The 22,973-nt window shown below is 45.7% G+C and overlaps 1 pseudogene; it reads left to right on the top strand.

Annotated features, from left to right (window-relative positions):
* Positions 1-2,476: 2,476 nt before the first annotated feature.
* LOC101613572 lies at positions 2,477-3,508 on the top strand (annotated as a pseudogene).
* The last annotated feature ends 19,465 nt before the right edge of the window (positions 3,509-22,973 follow it).

The following is a 22,973-nucleotide window of genomic DNA, read 5'->3' as shown; positions in this document are numbered from 1 at the left end:
GCTGGGCATGGGGTGGCACACACCCTTAATCCCAGCACACGGAGACAGAGGTAGGAAGATCACCATGAGTTCAAGGCCACCTTAAGACTACATAGTGAATTCCAGGTCAGCCTGGACTAGAATGAAACCCTACTTTGAAAAAAAAAAAATATATATATATATATACACACACACACATACATATACATAATACATATATACACACACACATATATACATGCATATATATGTATATATTATGCATTTATTTATTTTGGTGAGTATGCATGTTAGTGTGAGCATTATGGACCACAGTGCATGTGTGGAGGTCAAAGGAAGTGTGGGATGTCTTTGCCTTCTACAGTCTGGGGTACCAGCTTGTTGATGAGCTTTGAGGAACTTCTGTCTTCCCATCACTTCCAGCCTCAGCTGCACAGTGGTCACAGAGGGTCCCCACAGCTTCCAGCTTTTACATAGGTTCTGGGAATATGAGTTCAGGTGCTCAGAGTTGGCAGCAAGCATTGATCCACTGAGCCATCTCCTCATTCTCCCCCCCCCCCAATATTTTTCTTTTTGTATTTGTGTTTTTTAAAAATAATTTATTTGTTGCAAGGAGAAAGAAAAAGAAAGAGTGAATGGGTCCACCAGGGCCTCTTGCCGCTGCAAACACCCTCCATGTGCATATGCCACTCTGTATATAGGCTTACCTGAGTACTGGGGATTTGAACCTGGGCTGAACCCTGGCCAGCAGGCTTGTGCAAGCAAGTGCCTTTAACCACTGAGTCATCTCTCCAGCCCCTGTATTGGCATTTGCCATGGCCGGGCTGAGGGTTGAACACAGGCATCATGCATGCTGGGCAACCACTGTACTACTAAGCCACACTCCCGGCCCGTTATTTGTCTTTAGCAGAGTTGTAGAATATTGATGTATTTTGTACACTAATCCTACATGAATTACCTATTCCATAAATAACCCTCCAATTTAATGGCTTGGCTTTTCACTATAGTGTCTTATTCATACATACATACCTACACACACACACACATATGTATGTGTGCATGTATGTAAGTCTGCAAGCAGACAGAGATAGAAGAGAGACAGAATGGGCATGCCAGGGCCTCCAGCCACTGCAAACTGACCAAATACATTCACCACTTTGTACATCTGGCTTTACATGGGTACTGGGAAATCAAACTGTGATCATTAGGCGCAGAAGGCAAGTGCCTTAACCACTGAGTGATCTCTCGAACCCTCTTATTTTTTTATGGCTCAATTTTTTATTTATTTAATTTTAATTTTTTTGTTTTTTCGAGGTAGGGTCTCACTCTAGCCCAGGCTGACCTGTAGTAGACCTATGTAGTCTCAGGGTGGCCTTGAACTCATAACAATCCTCCTACCTCTGCCTCCTAAATGCTGGGATTAAAGGCATGCGCCACCACACCCAACTGAAGTTTTTTAAATTATTTTATTTTTTTATTTATGTGTGAGAGGTGAGGGGAGAGAGAGAGAGAATGGGTGGGCCAGGGCATCCAGCCACTGCAAATGAACTACAGACGTGTGTACCACCTTTTGCATCTGGTTTACGTGGATCGTGGGAAATTGAACCTGGGTCCTTTAGCTTTGCAAGCAAACATCTTAACTGCTAAACCATCTCTCCAGCCCTAATTTTTTTTTTTAACCTCTGCTGCTGTGTGTTTCTTTTCAGTGCTGGGGTGTTACTCGGGTGCTTGTGTGTGCTGAGCAGGCGCTCTATTACTGAGCTAGACACTGTCCCTCCTTGTCTGCCAAAACTTTTTATTTCTACACCTTATACACTGAGAGCTTTTTTTGTTTTGTTTTGCTTTGTTTTTCAAGGTAGGGTCTCACTCTAGCTCAGACTGGCCTGGAATTCACTGTGTAGTCTCAGGTTGGCCTTGAACTCATGGAAATCCTAACTCTGCCTCCAGCACTCCACAGTGCTGGGATTAAAGATGTGTACCACCGTGCCTGGCTTCTACACTTAGGTCTCTTTCTTTTAACATTTTATTTTTATTTATTTGAGAGACGGGGGAAAGAGAACAAGAGATAGTGAGAGAATGGGTGCACCAGGGTGTCCAGCCTCTGTGAACAAACTCCAGACACATGCGCCACCTTGTGCGTCTGGCTTACGTGGGTCCTGGGGAATTGAACCGGGGTCCTTGGGTTTTGCAGGCAAGTGCCTTAATAACTAAGCCATCTCTCCAGCCCCCATAAAGACTTAATGTGCCTAAAACTGACTTACACATTGGGAAGAAGGGACCCACTTTCATTTTTGCTACTGTTCCAGCAGAACTTACTTAATGTGTCGCTTGCTCGTCTGTCATCTCTGCATTGTTTCTGTGTTTCCATCAGTCCATTGCTGTAGACTTCCATTCCTTTGGTCTACTTCCTATGCCTCTGCTAATGCCACCTTATTTTAACTTACAATGCTTTCCACTATAGTTTGGCTAGTAAAAGATTTCCTTTGCTTATTCTTCAATGATTGTTTTGTCTAGTTTTGGTCCTTTGGCACTGGTATACAGAGGTGTTCAATCACATGGAACCGAGATGGATTGCGTGTTGAAGCACAGCGGTCCACACAGCACCAACAGTGCCAACGACGGCTTTGTAAGGCTTCCGGGACTCCCATTTGGATGCACAAAGGAAGAAATTGTTCAGTTCTTCTCAGGGGTAGAAATTGTGCCAAATGGGATCACATTACCTGTGGACCCAGAGGGCAAGATTACAGGGAGGCCTTCGTTCAGTTTGCCTCACAGGAGTTAGCTGAGAAGGCTCTAGGGAAGCACAAGGAGAGAACAGGACACAGATTCATTGAGGTGTTCAAGAGCGTCAGGAAGAAGTTAGGTCATACTCAGATCCACCTTTGAAATTCATGTCTGTGCAGAGACCTGGGCCTTATGACCAGCCTGGCATAGCCCGGAGGTACCTTGGCATTGTGAGGCAGGCTGGCCTGGATAGGATGAGGCCTGGTGCCTATCGTGCAGGCTATGGGGGCTGTGAGGAGAACAGTGGTCTCAGCGATGGCTGTGACTTCACCACAGACCTGTCTGGGAGAGACCTCAGCGACTGCCTCTCAGGAATGTATGACCACAGACATGGAGACAGCGAGGTCACAGTGCGGAGCACGCTGGCCACTGCGTCCACATGAGGGGCTGCCCTACCAAGCAACCGAAATGACATTTATAACTTCTTCTCTCCACTCAACCCTGTGAGGGCCCATATTGAAATTGGCCCTGAAGGAAGAGTGACGGGCAAAGCTGATGTGGAGTGTGCCACCCATGAAGCTGTGGCAGCCATGTCAAAAGACAGGGCCAACGTGCAGCACAGATACACAGAACTGTGTCTGAATTCAACAGCGGGGCCAGCAGTGGGGCTTGTGGCGGTCAGGTGATACGGGGCTTGGGCGGGTCAGCAGCTCAGGCCCCCTATAGTGGCCTGGAGAGTCAGTCAGTGAGTAGCTGTTACAGGACCAGCTACGGCGGTCAAAACAGCATGGGTGGATATGATTAGCATTGCAGGAACTTTTGAGTTATTTCAATCAAAATTTCATAGGCAGCCAATAAGCAGCGAAAAGTTCATTACTAGTGGAAGCTGTGAGACCTACTTTGCACCATGAGTTTGTGAAATCTGGATTAAAAAATTACCTCTTCAGGCTGGAGAGATGGCTTAGTAATTAAGCGCTTGCCTATGAAGCATAAGGTCCCTAGAACGAGGCTCAATTCCCCAGGAGCCGCGTTAGCCAGATGCACAAGGGGGCGCATGTGCCTAGAGTTCATTTGCAGTGGCTGGAGGCCCTGGCGTGCCCATTCTCTCTCTCTATCTGCCTCTTTCTCTCTGTCTGTCACTCTCAAATAAATACATAAAAATAAACAAAAAAATTACCTCTTCAGTGTTTCTCATGCAAACTTCTCTTCTGGCATGTAATATTTGAGTAAACTAAAATATTTTCTTTGCTTTACTCTATTAACATTTAGGTAGTATACTTTAGGGTGATTATTACCGGAGTTAAAAGTAGCTTTTAAGTACATGAAGTGTGTATCTTTCACACCACAGTGAACACTGGGGAGATGTACTTTGGAGAACTCAAAGATGCTAGGTCCCCATTTTATTTTATTATTATTTATTTATTTGAGAGCAACAGACACAGAGAGAAAGACAGATAGAGGGGGAGAGAGAGAATGGGCACGCCAGGGCTTCCAGCCTCTGCAAACGAACTCCAGACACGTGCGCCCCCTTGTGCATCTGGCTAACGTGGGCCCTGGGGAACCGAGCCTCAAACCGGGGTCCTTAGGCTTCACAGGCAAGCACTTAACCGCTAAGCCATCTCTCCAGCCCAAGGTCCCCATTTTAAAGAGAAACATTTCTCATGTTCATTCTAGTTTATATTTTCATTTAAATCTTTTAGGTTAAGTTTTAAGCTTTTTTGTTTTGTTTTGTTTTGTTTTTTGAGGTAGGGTCTCACTCTGACTCAGGCACAGTTTTAAGCTTTTTAAAAATTAGTTTTGAGAATTGAGACACAATGCTAATAGTGTAGAATTGGTGAGGCCTTGACTTAAAGCTTTCTTTGTACTGTGAGTTCCTTTGGGTATATTTTGCTAAGTGAAACTTGTTAAATTTTTTTCTTAGCCAGGCGTGATGGCACACGCCTTTAATCCCAGCACTCAGGAGGCAGAGGTAGGACAATCACTGTGAGTTCAAGGCCACCCTGAGACTACATACTGAATTCCAGGAGAGCCTGAGCCAGAGTGAAACCCTACCTCGAAAAACAAAAAATAATAATAAATAATAAATATTTTTTTCTTTTTTTCACAAAAAAACGTGGTGCATGGGTCTGTAGTTCATTTCCAGTGGCTAGAGACCTTGGTGCCCCATTTTCTATCTGCCTCTTCCTTGTTCTTTCTCTCAAATAAATAGAGGGAGAGAATTGGTTTGCCAAGACCTCAGCCACTGAAATAAAACTTCAGGAATCCAGATGCTTGTGCCACCTAGTAGGCATGTACAACCTTGCACTTACCTTACCTTCATGCATCTGACTAACGTGGGATCTAGAGAGTCAAACATGGCTTTAGGCTTCGCAGGCAAGTGCTTTAACTGCTAAGCCACCTCTCCAGTCCTAGCCCCCTGCCTTTTCCAAAAAATATTTGGTTAAGGCCCTTGCCTACAAAGCCTAAGGACTAAGGTTCAATTCTCCAGGTCCCACGTAAGCCAAATGTACATAGTGGTGCATGCATCTGGAGTTCATTTGCAGTGGCTAGAGGCCATAGCGTGCCCATTTTTTTTTCTCTCTCTCCCTCCGTCTGTCTCTAATAAACAGCCAGGCGTGATGGCACATGCCTTTAATCCCAGCACTTGAGAAGCAGAGGTAGGCGGATCACTATGAGTTCGAGGCCACCCTGAAACCACATAGTAAATTCCAGGTCAGGCTGGGCTAGAGTGAGACCCTACCTCAAAAAACCAAATAAAAAAGTAAATAGGGCTGGAGAGAGAGAGAGATGGCTTAGCGGTTAATCACTTGCCTGTGAAGCCTAAGGACCCCAGTTCAAGGCTCGATTCCCCAGGACCCATGTTAGCCACATGCACAAAGAGACACACACGTCTGGAGTTCGTTTGCAGTGGCTGAAGGCCCTGGCAAGCCCATTCTCTCTATCTTCCTTTTTCTCTCTCTATTGCTGTCAAATAAGTAAATAAAAATAAACAAATAAATAAATAAATACTGGGCTGGAGAGATGGCTTAGTGGTTAAGACGTTTGCCTACAAAGCTAAAGGATCTCAGTTCGATTCCCCAGGACCCATGTAAGCGAGACGTACAAGGTGGCACATGCATCTGGAGTTCATTTGCAATAGCTAGAGGCCCTGGCGTGCCTTCTCTCTCTCTCTCTCTAATAAATAAATAAATAAAAACTAAAAAGGGGGTTGGAGAAATAGCTTAGCAGTTATGGCACTTGCCTGCAAAGCCTAAGGACCCAGGTTCAATTCCCTGGGGCCTACCTAAGCCAGATGCACAAGGTAGCACATTTGTCTGGAGTTTGTTTACAGTGGCTGACATACCTGGCATGCCCAGTCTCTGTCTCCTAATGACTAGATTACCAGGGAGCACACACACTCTTTCTCTCTGCCTCTTTCTCTCAAATATATGCATATATATATATATATAATTTTGTTTGTTTGTTTGTTTTTTCAAGGTAGGGTCTCACTCTAGCCCAGGCTAAGTAAATAATTTTTTTATTGTTCATTTTTATTTATTTGAGAGTGACAGAGAGAGAAAGAGGCAGCTAGAGATAGAGAGAAAAAGAGAGAGAGAGAGAGAGAGAGAATGGGCATGCCAGGGCTTCTAGCCACTGCAAACAAACTCCAGACGCGTGCACCCTCTTGTGCATCTGGCTAATGTGGGTCCTGGAGAATCGAGCCTCAAACTGGGGTCCTTAGGTTTCACAGGCAAGCGCTTAACCACTAAGCCATCTCTCCAGCCCAATAATTTTTTTTTTTTAAACCAGGTTTGGTAGCCCACACCTTTAATCCCAGCACTTGAGAGGCATTGGTAGGGGGATCATCATGAGTTGGAGGCCAGCCTGAGACTACATAGTGTAACCCAGGATAGCATGGGCTAGAGTGAGACCCTATCTGGAAGCCCTCCCCGCCAAAAAAATAACTGCCATGCTCTACTTGAAAGACAAAACACCCCCCCCCAAAAAAAAGGCAAACAAAAGAACAGAAAACCCCAGGACAATGCTGCCATGGTTTTCCTGGGGTTCTGAGCTCCCATAGGGCTCTCAAAAGCAGAGGCCCCTTGTGGGGGTTGTGTGGAGGTCTCTCTGTTTGAGGCAGGTGAGTCAGAAGAATACAGCAGCAAGTGAACATCTGTTCTGGGGTGTCTACAGCATCTGGGCCAGTGGTCCTGGCCATCCTGGCCATAAGACAATGTCCTCTGGGGCTTAAGCTGGACTTGTCCCCACCTGGCCTTCACAGAGAGCTTTGGCCCCTATCTAAGCTGTAATTTGTTTGCTTCTCCAGTGTGGTGACGCAGCGTTCCTGTGATTCTTGGAGCTGTGTGTGGCCTTCCATAACTCATTTTCTGCTTCCAACAACACCAACAAAAACACTGCAAAGTCCCCATCCGAGGCTCCAGGTAAAAGTCGATGGTCCTCATCCGATGGCGAGTCATCCATCAGCCTGCTCTGCCAGGGTCTTCCTCCAGCAGGCTCCCGCAGGATGCCAAGCAGTGGCACCAGATTCGGGGGTGGACAAGGAGCCTGGACTACAGCACCGTTAGCCGAATGTCACTTCTAGGCTGACACACACTGGGTCAGGACTCTGGGGCCAGCGCTCTCTGGGTGAGTTCCTGCTGGGTGTTAGCTGCACCTCACTAGGGCTCTGTTGCAGTCAGCTTCACGTCGCTGGCAGAAAACATCCAACCAAGAGCAACTTGTGCGAGGAGAGGGTTTATTTCGGCGTACAGACCCAAGGGAAGCTCCATGATGGCAGGAGAAAATGATGGCATGAGCAGAGGATGGACATACCTCTTATCCAACATCAAGAGGATAGCAGCAGCAGGAGAGTGTGCCAAACGCTGGCAAAGGGAAGCTGGCGATATATATAACACCCATAAACCCAGCCACAACAATAATCACCTCCAGGAGGATCCAATTCCCAGATTGTCACCAGCGGAGGACCTAAGCATTCAGAACACATAAGTTTATGGAGGGGGGCCACCTGAAACAAACCACCACAGGTTCCCAGGATCCATTTGTAGTAGAAAAAGCTGCCGTCACATTGGGTTTGTGGTAGGAGAGATGGCTTAGTGGTTAAAGGTGCTTTCTTGTATAGCCTACCTCAAGAAAAAAAAAAAAAAAAAAAGTTTTATTAAAAAAACTTACACATGGCCAGGCATGGTGGTACACAGAGACAGAGGTAGGAGAATCACCATGAGTTTGAGGCCACCCTGAGACAATATAATGAATTCCAATCAGCCTGGACCACAGCAAGGCCCTACCTCCAAAAAAACAAAACTAGCTGGGTGTGCTGGCACACACCTTAAATCCCAGCACTAGGGAGGCAGAGGTAGGAGGATCTCTGTGAGCTCAAGACCACCCTGAGACTACATAGTGAATTCCAGGTCAGCCTGGGCTACAGTGAAACCCTACCTTGAAAAACGAAAAAACAAAAAAACAAAAAAAAGAAAAGAAAACTAAAAAACAAACAAACAAAAACACCAAATAAACAATTTAAACAATCCCCACCACCCTCCTTTGCCCTTCCCCCTCAGTTCCCCTCCATGGGGGCCCCTCTTCTTTCCAGCCCCTCCCCCAGCCATAAGCTTTGACTAGGTCTTAGGCATGCATTTCCTTCAGGGAACAAGTCACTGTAAAGGACTCCAGACGCATGCACCCCCTTGTGCATCTGGCTTACGTGGGTTCTGGGGAATTGAACCTGTGTCCTTAGGCTTTTCAGGCAAGTGCCTTAAAGGCTTAGCCATCTCCTCCAGCCCTAGAATCTTAACATCTAGTTCTGGTAGGTAACCAAGAGCCTTGGCGATTGTCAATATTTTTTATGGTGCCTCCTTGACCAAACAACTTGCTGGAGCACATCCCATCCCTGGAAGTGAAGTTTGTCTGTAAGAACCTATGGCTTCTGGACACATTATCTACTCCACACTTCTGCCCAAACTCTTTCAGATGTCTTTAAATTAGCTGACAAAGAAGTGGGTTTCTGTCTGGCTTATTTATAATACGTTTAGCTTTGATTAATCCTCTTCTCATCCCTCTCCTCCAAGCTTCACCCCATTTATACCATTCCACCCTGTACTTCCATCTCTACTATACCCTCACCTTAGGCCCTTCTCTCTCCCTCTCTCTCTCTCTCTCTCTCTCTTTCCAGGTAGGTTCTCACTCTAGCCCAGGCTGATTGAAAAGTTGATGTAAGTATCTTCCTCAGTTGGTCTCCAGGCTGACCTGGAATTCACTCTGTAGCTTCAGGGTAGCCTTGAACTCACAGTGATTTAAGGTGTGTGCCACCACACCCAGCTAGGTTTGTTTTGTTTTTTCAAGGTAGGGCCTCACTCTGGCCCAGGCTGACTGGAATTCACTCTGTAGTCTCAGGGTGGCCTTGAACTCATGGCAATCCTCCTACCTCTGCCTCCCGAATGCTGAGATTAAAGGCGTATGTTGCCACGCCCGGCTCTATTTTTTTTTTAACATATTTTGCTTATTATTTATTTGAGAGACAGAGGCAGAGAGAGAGAGAAAATGGGTGCACCAGGGCCTCCAGCCACCTCCTTGTGCATCTGGTTTACTTGAGAATTGAACCAGGGTCCTTTGGCTTTTCAGGCAAACACCTTAACCACTAAGCCGTTTCTCTAGTCCCATTGTTATGCCCAGATCACAGAGTCCCCAAAGGCCACTAAGAGTCTGACATGTATGCAACAGCAAAGAGCTTTATTTCGGGCTTAAGCTTGGACTCTTGACTTCACCAGTGCAGTGGATCCCTATAAGAGCCCTAGGCAGCAAGGGGTCTGGATTTTTGTGTGTGTGTGTGTGTGTGTGTGTGTGTGTGTGTGTTTTAATAGGGATTTGAACAAAGAAGTAGGGGAATGGTTACATGATTGGTTGATTTAAGCAGTAACTGCACTTGTATTTTTCTGATAGGCTGAGGATGCTGGTGGGCAAAGCTGGTGGGCAGGGGGCTAGGGGGATTCCAAGCAGATTAAGTAACCTTTGTTGTAATTGGCTATGTGTATTTGAGGAGCTTTAAACAAACTTATTTTAAGCAAGCTTTATCTATGAGCACAGGAACGCATGGTGCAGACAGTCTATTCCCCCTTATCAGGAAACTGACCTTGCTGGGAAGCAGAAACTTAGGCCTATTGATGATTCTGAGGCTTATTATGGCTTCCTAAGTCCTTCACTATTTATTTTACTTTATTTTTAAATGAGGTCTCTCATTGTCCTGGAGCCCACCATTTAGACCAGACTGACTGGCCAGTGAGCTGCAAGGGCTCACCTGCCTCTGCCTCCGCAGCGCGGGGGGAACAAGCGAGTACCGCCATCTGCCCAGCACTTCTACCTGGGTTCTGGGAATCAAGCTCAGGTCCTCATGTTTTCAAGACAAGCACTTTCCCCACTAAAATATCTCCCCAATCCTGTACTATAAAGTTTGAATTTGGATTTTTCCACATTTCGGTGACATGCAGTCTGATCTCTCTTGGTTCATTTTTATTTATTTGAGAGTTGACAGAGAGAGAGGCAGATAGTGAGAGAGAGAGAATGGGCGCGCCAGGGCCTCCAGCCACTGCAAAGGAACTCCAGACGCGTGCGCCCCCTTGTGCATCTGGCTAGCGTGGGTCCTGGGGAATTGAGCCTCGAACCGGGGTCCTTGGACTTCGCAGGCAAGTGCTTAACCGCCAAGCCATCTCTCCAGCCCCGTCTGGTCTCTCTTGATGGGAGGTGGTGGCAGCAAGCCACAGTCGCAGGCAGCACCCTGCTCTCCGGGCCACAACCGCCACATCAGTGTGGGCTGCATTGCTAAGCTAGCTGTGTGCGACTTAGGCGATCCAGTGTTCTCACGGTATCATGTTACCGCGAGTTTATCGGGATTTAGTCACTACGTTGTAAATCAAACATCAGGGGCTGGAGAGATGGCTTAGCGGTTAAGCGCTTGCCTGTGAAGCCTAAGGACCCCGGTTCGAGGCTCGGTTCCCCAGGTCCCACGTTAGCCAGATGCACAAGGGGGCGCACGCGTCTGGAGTTCGTTTGCAGAGGCTGGAAGCCCTGGCGCGCCCATTCTCTCTCTCTCCCTCTATCTGTCTTTCTCTCTGTGTCTGTTGCTCTCAAATAAATAAATAAATAAATTAAAAAAAAAAACATCAGCATAATCAATTCATACCACCTCTAATCGGGTCCAACCCCAACAAGTCCTACCGCACACTGATCCCCCGTTGTGCGGCTCCCATCACAGACCCTTGTGTCTCTGCCATGGCCCTGGCATGGTTGCCCATCGTGGTCTGCCTCCCCGACTGCATTCCGCAGCCTCGTCAGGTTGGAGCGCCTTGTCTCAGGACCTGCATCTCTCCTGGCCTGGCTTAAAACCTTCCCCGTAAGAACTATACACTTCAAAAGAAATGTTGTGGGGCTGGAGAGATTGCTTAGTGGTTAAGGCTACTTGCCTGCAAAGCCTAAGGACCCAGGTTGGATTCCCCCAGTACCCACATAAGCCAAATGCATAAAGTGACACCTGCATCTGGAGTTTGTTTGCAGTGGCTAGAGGCCCTGGTGCGTCCATGCTCTATCTCTCTGTCAAATAACTAACTAAATAAAATATTTAAAAAATGAGTTTTTTTCAGTTTTATTTGCAAGCAGAGAGAGAGAGAAGAGAGACAGACAGAGAGAGAACGGGCCTCCAGCCCCTGCAAACGACCTCCAGATGCATGTGACCTTGTACATCTGGCTTACATGGGTCCTGGGGAATTGAACCTGAGTCATTTGGCTTTGCAGGCACCTTAACCACTAAGCCAGCTCTCCAACCCAAATATATATATATTTTTAAAGGTTCTCCTTACAACGTGCTCCCCCCCGACACAAAATGGCCTGGATATCCATGACCTCACAGTGCCTGACACTATCTACACAAGATCATCATAATAGGAGGAAAAGATCATGATATCAAAATAAAAGAGAAACTGATTGAGATAGGGAGGAGATATGATGGAGAGTGGAGTTTCAAAGGGGAAAGTAGGGGAAGGGAGGGCATTACCATATTTGTTATAACCATGGAAGTTGTTAATAAAAAAAAATAAAAAATAAAAAAAAGTTGAAAAAAAATAAAATAAAACAAGCTAAAAAAAAGAAAGGCTGGAGAGCTGGCTTAGCAGTTAAGGTGTGTGCCTGTAAAGCCTAAGGATCCCAGTTCGAATCTCCAGGTCCCATGTAAGCTAGATGCACATCGTGCTGTATGCATCTGTAGTTTGTTTGCAGTGGCTACAGGGCCTGGTGTGCCCATTCTCACTCTTTCTCTCTCTCCTTCTCTCTGTCTCTAATAAATAAATAAAAATAAAATCTTTAATTTTTTTTTAATAAATAAAAGAAAGAAAGAAAGAAAGCGAGGCGTGGTGGCGCATGCCTTTAATCCCAGCACTCAGGAGGCAGAAGTAGGAGGATCACTGTGAGTTCAAGGCCACCCTGAGACTACATAGTAAATTCCAGGTCAGCCTGAGCTAGAGCAAGACCCTACCTCAAAAAAAAATAAAATAAAATAAAATAAGCGAGATTGGGTTTTTGGAGATAGTAATAATAGATCATCTGCAGCTCCCATAACTTTGCCTTGAAAAATTAATTTATTACACTTAACCTTTTTGTTCTTGGTTTGCAGCCAAAGTTAAAATTGACTTGCATTTTTTAGTCAATGATCGGAAATGACTTTGGAAAATGTGTAGGAAAAATACTGAGAGAAAAATTGCAGTATAATTATGATTTCTTTCCTACCTTCTTACATTTTTCTTTACTTTCTAAATTTTAATACCATGATACTAAAAAACAAAACAAACAAACAAACCTTTTTTCTTTCTTTTTTTTATTTTTATTTTTCCCGAGGTGAGGTAGAGTCTCACAGTAATCCTACCTCTGCCTCCCGGGGCACTAGGATTAAAGGAGTGCACCACCATGCCCACTCCATCCCCCCCCTTTTTTTGTTTGTTTTGTTTTTCGAGGTAGGGTATCACTCTAGCTCTGGCTGACCTGGAATTCACTCCTATCTGTGCCTCCCAAGGGCTGGGATTAAAGGCATGCTGCACCATGCCTGTCCCTCCCCTTGCTTTTGTTTTAAAGGTGCTTACAATTTTTCTTTTTTAATTTTACTTGTTTATTAGAGAAAGAGAGAGAGAGGGAGAAAATGGGCACACCAAGGTCTCTAGCCACTGCAAACGAACTACAGGCACATGTGCCACCTCGTGCAGCTGATTTATGTGGGTACTGAGGAATCAAACCTGGGTCCTTAGGCTTTGCAGGCAAGAGCCTTCACCCCTAAGTCATCTTTCCAGCCCAAAAGCCCGTGTCTTTTGAAAGACCCAGAAACCAGACTGGCACCATGACAGGCTTCAATAATGCTCTCCCCTGCAAGGCCCAAGGTTCAAATTCCCGCTTAGGCAGAGGACCTCAGTCAGCCCCTAGACATGTCCAAGCATGCTGCCTCTCTGCCCCAGACAATCAAAAAGAATACAAGTGCAGTTACTGTTTAAATCAACCAATCATGTAACCGCCCCTTCTTCTTTGTTCAGATCCCTATAAAACCTGCCCTTGTGCTATTCCGGGTTCCTGCATGGATCCACTGCGCTGGTGAAGCCAAGAGTCCGAGTTAAAGCCCGAAATAAAGCATGCGTGCTGGTTCTCCTTGGTGGTCACTGGGGGCGCCGAGAACTGGGCATAACATTTTTATAAACTGTACTGCGTTATGTCGGGACTGAAAGCATGTGCCGCCACGCCTGGCTCTATTAGTGAGTTTAGAGGTCCTGCCAACACGGTTTACAGCTCCTGTTCCCAAGCATGGCTTCCCAATTTACAAGGTTTTTTTTCTTTTCCCCAGGTTGAAATGCTGCATTCACCTGATAATAAAAAGCAAGTAGAGCTGGGCGTGGTGGCACACACCTTTAATCCCAGCACTTGGGAGGCAGGGGTAGGAGGATCACTGTGAGTTCAAGGCCATCCTGAGACTACACAGTGAATTCCAGGTCAGCCTGGGCTAGAGTGAGACTCTACTTCGATAAAACAAAAACAAAAACAAAAAAGGAAGTGGAACAGTGGAGTGCCTCCCTTCTGCCTACCTCCTAGAAGCCCCGTCAACAGTTTGATTTTGGACCTTCTGGAAGTTGTTTTTTGTTTGTTTGTTTTCCTTTTTTTCTCAATTTTTATTAACATTTTCCATGATCATAAAAAATATGCCATGGTCTGCTCCATGGGAGGGAATACATCCCTGATACTGAAAACCTAAAACAGGGGTAGTCATGAGCCCTAGGGGTATAAATTGACTGATGTCTGGTTAAATGTATATACTATGCTTATCAAACTGCCCAGTTAGCACTTTTCTTAATACTCATACCCTTATATTAACGCTACTCTTACTTTGGGGAGAGAATCTTTTCAGATGGCAGTGACCTTGGGATGACTCAGAAGGTATAGTTCTGGGAAGAAGTGACTGGAGTAGTGAATAACATCTGGATCACACCTTCCAAGGCTCAGGGTCTAATGCGGAAGAGGTGGCGGAAAGAATGTAGGAGCCAAAGGAAGGGTAGGACGGGATACTTTTTATAATCATGGAAAATGTTTAAAAAAATTGAGAAAAAAAAAGTCCCATGGTAATACCCTCCCTCCACCCCACTTTCCCCTTTGAAATTCCATTCTCCATCATATCCCCTCCCCCTCTCAATCAGTCTCTCTTTTATTTTGATGTCATGATCTTTTCCTCCTATTACGATGGTCTTTGTGTAGGTAGTGTCGGGCACTGTGAGGTCATGGATATCCAGGCCATTTTGTGTCTGGGAGGAGCACATTGTAAGGAGTCCTACATTTCGTTTGGCTCCTACATTCTTTCCGCCACCTCTTCTGCATTAGACCCTAAGCCTTGGTGGAAATTACTTCAAAAATCCTGCTATGAGCCAAGCGTGGTGGCACAGGCCTTTAATCCCAGCACTTGGGAAGCAGAGGTAGGAGGATCACCATGAGTTCAGGGCCACCATAGTGAATTCCAGATCAGCCTGAGCTACAGTGAAATCCTACCTCAAAAAAACAATCTTAGCTTAATAATGTTCATACTTTTTTTATTTTCATACTTTTAATAATATTTTATATATGTATTTATTTGAGTGAGAAAGAGGCAGATAGAAAGAGAGAAAGTTACAGATTTTTGTTTGCTTTTTAAACTGGGCATGGTGACACATGCCTTTCATCCCAGCACCCAGGAAGCAGAGGAAGGAGGATTGCCGTGAGTTAGAAGTGGGTGAGGTGCTTGTCACACAAGCTTGAGGACCTGAGTTTGGCTCCTCAGAACCCATGTAAAATGGTGGGCATGATGGTGTACCTGTAATGCCAGCACTGGGAGGTGGAGATGAAATCCCTAGGGCTCACTGACTAGCTAGTCTAGCCCATCTGTGAGCCCTAGGTTCAGGGAGAAACCTTGTCTTAATAAGGTGGGGCCGGGCGTGGTGGCGCATGCCTTTAATCCCAGCACTCAGAGGCAGAGGTAGGAGGATCGCCATGAGTTCAAGGCCAACCTGAGACTCCATAGTGAATTCCAGGTCAGCCTGGGCTAGAGTGAGACCCTTCCTTGAAAAAAAAAAAAAAAAAAAGAATTTAAAGTTAAAGACACTTGCTAGCAAAGCCTGCCAGCCTGGGTTCAATTTCCCAGCTATTAAAGTGAGTCAGACAAAAAATGGTGCAAGCATCTGGCATTCATTTGCAATGGCAAGAGGCCAAGATGTATATGTTCACACACACACAGAGATAGAGATAGGGATCGAGAGAAAGAGAGAGAGAGAGACATGCAAATAAATAAATTTTTAAATAATAAGGTGGACAGTAAAGGTACTCAACAGTGGACACTGGAAGTCTTAAATTTTGCCAGCCAGGCCAAATGAGCCAACAGGTGCAATAGTGGTGAAAGGCCCAAGAATTCAGAAGCCCAGAAGTACTGTCATGCTCCAAAGGGAGCTTAAGCGGGCCCTGCATACCTCAGACTCCAGGCTTTACTCTCTGTTGGAAGCAAGTAAAGAATCCCTCTTCTCATTATATCAGAGCCCGCTCCTAATATAAAACTAGGTAAAAAGGGCACGAGATAGCCCTCAAGGATGGGAAATGAGTAATGAAGTGAACCACTTATTTGGTTTCTGTAAATAGCCTACACCATAAGCCTTAATAGCCCACACCATAAGCCTTAATAGCCCGCACCATAAGCCGTAGCAGCCTGCCTCAGACCACCAAGGTCATAGGAGACTGATACCACACTCTGCTACTCCCACCCAAGGAGCTGCGCAAATGCCGACCACCAAGGTCATAGGAGACTGATTGGTCCACGAGGGGCTTGAACAAATTAAACTAATTGGCTTAGAAACTATGGAGTGGCACAAACTGACTGGCTCGCACCCCGTGGGCTCCTGATATTAAAAAATGATTGGTCTAATGCACAGGCTTTGTTAGAAACCCTATAAAACCTGTCCCGTTCCTGCATTCGGGGCGCTGCAGTCCTCTACCCCTGTGCGGTGTACGACTGTGGGCCCCAGCGCGCTTGGAATAAAATCCTCTTGCAGTTTGCATCAAGACCGCTTCTCGTGAGTGATTTGGGGTGTCGCCCTTTCCGGGCAGAGCGTGGGGTCCTCGTTCTGGGGGTCTTACAGTGGCATGTCTGTCATGGTAGAAACCAGCTGCCCTCTAATTGGAATGAAGGCCTACTCCATGGGAGGGAATACATCCCTGATACTGAAAACTTAAAACAGGGGTAGTCATGAGCCTTAGGGGTGTAACTGCTGCTGTCTGGCTAAATGTATATACTATGCTCATCAAACGGCCCAATTAGCACTTCTTGTAATGATCATGCCCTTATATTAATGCTACTCTCACTTTTGGCAGAGAATCTTTTCTTTTTAGCTGGCAGTGACCTTGGGATGACTCAGAAGGTGCCATGGTGCTGGAAAGAAGTTGACAGGAGTGGTCAGCACTGTAATATGTCTGTCACACCTTCCAAGGCTCAGGGTCCATTAAGGAAGGGGTGGCGGGAAGAAGGTAAGAGCCAAAGGAAGGGTAGGACTCCTTCCAATGTGCTCCCCCAGACACAAAATGGCCTGGATATCCATGACCTCACAGTGCCTAACACTACCTATGTAAGACCATCATAAGAGGAGGAAAAGATCATAACATAAAAATAAAAGAGAGAGTGATTGAGAGGGGGAGGGGATATGATGGAGAATGGAGTTCCAAAGGGGAAAGTGGTGGGGAGGGAGGGCATTACCATGGGATATTGTTTACAGTCATGGAAGTTGTTAATAAAAGAAAAAAAAAAAAAGGCCGGCAGGGGCGGGGAAGACCAGAAAGCTGGCTCCAAGGTTAAGGATTTTGCCTGCAAAACCTAACAACCTAGGTTCTATTCCCCAGTACCCACATAAAGCCAAGTGGACAAAGTGGCACATGCATTTGGAGTTCATTTACAGTGGCTAGAGGTTCTGGTGTGCCCATTCTCTCCCTCTCTCCCTTCTCTACTTGCAAATAAATTAATTAAAAAACAAATAACTTTAAAAGCAAACAAAAAAGACAAAGATAAGAGCCAGGCATGTGGTGGCATATGGGGCGTGGTGGCACACACCTTTAATCCCAGCACTAGGCGGGGCGGGGGGGGGGGGGCGGCAAAGGTAGGAGGATCACCATGAGTTCAAGGCCACCCTGAGATTACATAGTGAATTCCAGGTCAGCCTGAGCTAGAGTGAGACTCCACCTCGAAAAGAAAAAAGCAAAAAAAAAAAAAAGACAAAGCTAAGAAGGAAACATTATTCTCCAGTCATTTCAGTGTAGGATCAGTTATTATTCCACATTAAATAATTCTCTGTGGGGCTAGAGATGAACTCACACATCACACGTTAGGCATGTACCCAACTACTAAGCTACATGCCGCCACCACACAGCCCCTTAACCTTAGCTTGCTAGATTTCTTATATCAAATGTCATTTAATTCTGAAACTTTGGACTGGGGAGGCGCTCAGCAGTTAAAGGCAGCTGCTTGCAAAGCCTGCCAGCCCAGCGTTCGATTTTCTAGAACCCACATAAAGCCAGACACACAATGTGGCACATGCATCTGGAGTTCATTTGCAACATGCCCATACTCACTCTCTCTCATACTCTCAAATTAAAAACAAAAAAAACCACTTTTTTTTAAATTCTGAAAAAAATTAATAAGGTGGAGTTGGCATGGTGGCACATGCCTTTAGTTTTAGCACTTGGAGGCAGAGGTAGGAGGATAGCTATGAGTTCAAGGCCAACCTGAGACTACATAGTAAATTACAGGTTAGCCTAGGCTAGAGCAAGGTCCTACCTTGAAAAACCTAAAAAACTAGATTAAAAATGAAAAATATAGCCGGGCGTGGTGGCGCACGCCTTTAATCCCAGCACTCGGGAGGCAGAGGTAGGAGGATCACCGTCAGTTCAAGGCCACCCTGAGATGACAGAGTTAATTCCAGGTCAGCCTGGACCAGAGTGAGACCCTAACTCAAAAAACCAAAAAAAAAAAAAAAAAAAAGAAAAATATAACTGTTGTAAATAGCTGCACGTTGCTGGGATGAACTTCCAAACAGACATGGTTCATGGATGGAGGGGATTTATTTTAAGCTTACAGATCCAGAGGGAATTTCATGAACGGTGGAAGCTGCTAACTTCCATACATACAAACACAGAGAGACAACTGTAGTAAGCACCCCAGACAGAGCTCATTCGGTTTTCCATACCTTTGGGCTGGAATCCACAGTGACATGCCTCCACCAGCAGCCTGCTGGACACTTAAACAGGAAGTTTAACCTTAATAATAATAATAATAATAATTTTTTAGAGGAAAAACAATGGGCTTGAGAGATTTCCTAGTGGTTAAGGTGTTTGCTTGTGAAGCCTAAGGATCCTGGTTCCATTCCCCAAAACCCACGGAAGCCAGATGCACATGGTGACGCATGCATCTGGAGTTCTTGTACAGTGGCTAGAGGCCCTGGCATGCCCATTATCTCTCTCATAAATAAATAAATGAAAATTACAAAAAAAAAAAAAAAAAAAAAAGCAAGCCAGGAGCCAGGCGTAGTGGTGTATGCCTTTAATCCCGGCACTCGGGAGGCAGAGGTAAGAGGATTGCCACAAGTTCGAGACCACCCTGAGAATATATAGTGAATTCCAGGTTAGCCTGTGCTAGAGTGAGACCCTACCTCAGGGGAAAAAAAGAAAAAAGCCAGGCATGGTGGTGCCTGCCTTTAACTCCAGCACTTGGGAGGCAGAGGTAGGAGGATCACCGTGAGTTTGAGGCCATCCTGTCCTGAGACTATACAGTGAATTCTAGGTCAGCCTGGTATAGAGTGAGACTCTACCTCGAAAAAATAAAATAAGGGGGCTGGACAGATGGCTTAGCAGTTAAGATACTTGCCAGCAAAGCCAAAGCACCCAGGTTCAATTCAGTACCTGTGTAAAGCCAGATACAAAATGTGGCCCATGCGTCTGGATTTTGTTTGCAGTAGCTGGAGGCGCTAGTGCATGCATTCTTTCTCTCTCTATGTGCCTTTCTCTCTCTCTCATAAACAAATATAATAAAGTGGAGAGCAATTTAGAAAATCACCCAGCCTCTTGCCTCCACACACACATGCTCATGTACCCCCCCCACACGAATGCATACATTCACACATGTACTCCACACATGCAAATGATTCAGCTGTTTAACGCACACTCATCCTTCCAGTACCTTGCACATGCTAGGCAAGCTCTCTACCACTGATATATATATATATATATATATATATATATATATATATATATATATATATATATATTTATATATATATATTATATATATATAAATATGTATACACACACACACACGCACACACACATATATATATGCCCAGAGCAGGGATTTATTATTTTGTTTTTTAACTTTTTTATTTGAGAGAGAGAGGCAGATAGCTAGAGAATGGGTGGGCCAGGGCCACTAGCCACTGCAAATGAACTCCAGATGCACGTGCACGCTTATGCATCTGGCTTTACTTGGATACTGGGAAATCAAACCTGGGTCCTTAGACTGTGCAGGCAAGCACCATAACCACTAAGCAGTCTCTCCAGCCCTAACTTTTTATTTATTTATTTATTTATTTATTTATTTATTTGAAAGTGACAGGCACAGAGAGAAAGACAGATAGAGGGAGAGAGAGAGAATGGGTGCGCCCCTTGTGCATCTGGCTAACGTGGGACCTGGGGAACGGAGCCTCGAACCGGGGTCCTTAGGCTTCACAGGCAAGCGCTTAACCGCTAAGCCATCTCTCCAGCCCCAGCCCTAACTTTTATTTTCAAGGTATGGTCTCACTCTAGGCCAGGCTGTCCTGGAATTCACTATGTCATTTCAGGGTGGCCTCAAACTCTTGGTGATCCTTTTACCTCTGTCTTCTGAGTGCTGGAATTAAAGGCATGTGCCACCACACCCAGCTTTGTCTTTCTTTTTTTCTTTTTAATGTCTCATTTATTTATTGATAAGCAGAGAGAGAGAGAGAGAGAGAAAGAAAATGGGCACGCCAGGGTCTCCAGCCATTGCAAACAAACTCCAGACACCTGTGCCACTTTGTGAATCTGGTTTACATGGGTCTTGGGTAATGGAATCCTGGGTCCTTAGGCTTCACAGGCAAGCACCTTTACTGCTAAGTCATCTCGCCAGCTGTTGCAGTCAGCTTCACATTGCTGGCAGAAAACACCCAACAAAGCCTGGTGTGGTGGCGCGTGCCTTTAATCCCAGCACTCAGGAGGCAGAGGTAGGAGGATCACCGTGAGTTCAAAGCCACCCTGAGACAACATAGTGAATTCCAGGTCAGCTTGGGCTATGGTGAAACCCTACTTTGAAAAAAGAAAACACACAACCAAGAGCAGCTTATGGGAGGAAAGGGCTTATTTTGGCTTATAGACTCAAGGGAAGCTCCATGATGGCAGGAAAAATGATGGCATGGGCAGAGGGTGGACATCACTTCCTGGCCAACATCAATCAGGTGGACAACAGCAGCAGGAAAGTGTGCCAAACACTGGCAAAGGGAAGCTGGCTCTAACGCCCATAAGCCCCAACAATATATCACCTCCAGGAGACTCCAGTTCCCAACTTGCCACCAGCTGAGGACCTAGCATCCAGGTTAACCTGGAATTTATTATGTAGTCTCAGGGTGGCCTGGGAACTCATAGCAATCCTCCTACTTCTGCCTCCCCAGTGCTGGGATCAAAGGTGTACGCCACTATTCCTGGCTTTTTTTTTTTTTTTTAATGAGGTAGGGTCTCACTCTAGCCCACGCTGACCTGGAATTCACTTTGTAGTCCCAGGCTGACCTCAAACTCATGGTGAGCCTCCTACCTCAGCCTCCTGAGTGCTGGGACTAAAGGTTTATGACGCCTCACCCGGCCCTTGTTTTCTTTTTGTACTCTTTACTTATATGATATGCTTTGGTTTGAATTATGGTTTAAACATAGTTGCCTCTCTGAAGCTCATGTTGGAATTTCATCCTCATCAGGAGATAGCAAGAGGTGGGACCAGGTGTAATGTTTAAGAGGTGGTATAGGCGTCTCCCTCATGAGTAGGTTAATACATGCTTGCAATTAATGCATTAATAGATTATCCTAAGAGTGGACTGGCTATAAAGCCAGTTGTTTAGGCCTCTCTCGAGCGTCTATCTCGTATCACGTGATGTCCTATGCTGCTTTGGGACTTTGCCAGGAGAAAGGCCATCACTGGCTGTGGCCCTTCGACCTTGGACCAGAACCATGAGCCAAGGTGTAAGTTACCCAGTCGATGGTAGTATGTTTCCAGCAACAGACATCATATATATATTTTCTGGTTTTTCAAGGTATGGTCTCAGTCTAGCTCAGGCTGACCTGGAATTCACTACATAGTCTCAGGGTGGCCTTGGACTCATGGCGATCCTCCTACCTCTGCCTCCTGAGTGCTGGGATTAAAGGCGTGCGCCACTATGCTTGGCTGGTAGTCAAGGGCTTTTGACCAAGTTTACAGTAGCAGATGCGTCTTCCCTCCCGTGAAGCAGGCCTCAAGTGCAATCAGAAGTAGTTGATGGCCTCCATCGTGGTCATGTCACCATTGCACCTGTGGACACACCTTGCCTGGCCAGTCTTCACTGTAGACGTCCCTAGAAAGGTTTTCTTTTTCTTGTCTTTTTTTGAGGTAGGGTCTCGCTCTAGCCCAGGCTGACCTGTATTTCAGTATGTAGTCTCAGGGTGATCCTCCTACCTCTGCCTCCCCCCATGCTGGGATTAAAGGCATGTGCCACCACACCTAACTAGAGAGGTTTTTGTTGTTTAAATTTATTTATTTATGTTGGTTTTTCAAAATAGAGTTTCACTCTGGGCCAGGCTGGCCTGGAATTCACTATGTAGTCTCAGGGTGGCCTCGAACTCACAGCAATCTTCCTACCTCTGCCTCCCAAGTGCTGGGGTTAAAGGCCTGAGCCACCATGCCCAGCTTAAAAAAATATATATTTATTTAGGGGTGGAGAGATGGCTTAGCAGTTAAGGCACTTGCCTGTGAAGCCTAAGGACCCAGGTTCGATTCTCCAGGTCCCACATAAGCCAGCTGCACATGGTGGTGCATGCATCTGGAGTTCATTTGCAGTAGCTGGAGGCCCTCTACCCCCCCCCCCGTCTCTGATAGTTAAATAAAATCTTTTTAAAAATTATTTTATTTATTTATTTATTTATTTTAGAGAGATAGTGCCAGGGATTCCTGCCACTGCAAACTGACTCCAGACACATGGGCCTCAGGCTTTACAAGCAAATGCCTTTAACAAGTGAGCCATCTCTCTGGCCTCCCAAACCAGTTCAGGTCAGCCTGAGCTAGAGCGAGACCCTATCTCGAAAAAAATTTTTGTGGGTGAGATTTATTTATTTATGAGAGAGAGAGAGAATGGGTGCACCAGGCCTCCTGCGACTGCACATGATTTCCCAGGTATGCACTGCCATATGCATTTGGGGAGTCAAACCTGGGTCCTTAGACTTCCCAGACAAGCTCCTTGACAGCTAAGCCATTTCTCCAGCCACCCCAAAAATAAACAGACTTTTAAAGACACTTTAAGCTGTATATGTGCAGAAGTGAATATTACAGGTTAAAGGAACTCTTGAAGACTTGCTGTTCACTAAACTTTTCGCATCAAAAAGGGTCATAATTTTGTTTTTCAAGGTAGGGTCTCGCTCTAGCCCAGGCTGACCTGGAATTCACTATGGAG

This window comes from Jaculus jaculus, chromosome 12 (genome assembly GCF_020740685.1).
Source record: "Jaculus jaculus isolate mJacJac1 chromosome 12, mJacJac1.mat.Y.cur, whole genome shotgun sequence".
Classification (NCBI taxonomy): Eukaryota; Metazoa; Chordata; class Mammalia; order Rodentia; family Dipodidae; genus Jaculus; species Jaculus jaculus.
Note: the sequence above shows the minus strand (reverse complement) of the source record. Positions and strands in the feature narration are given on the sequence as shown.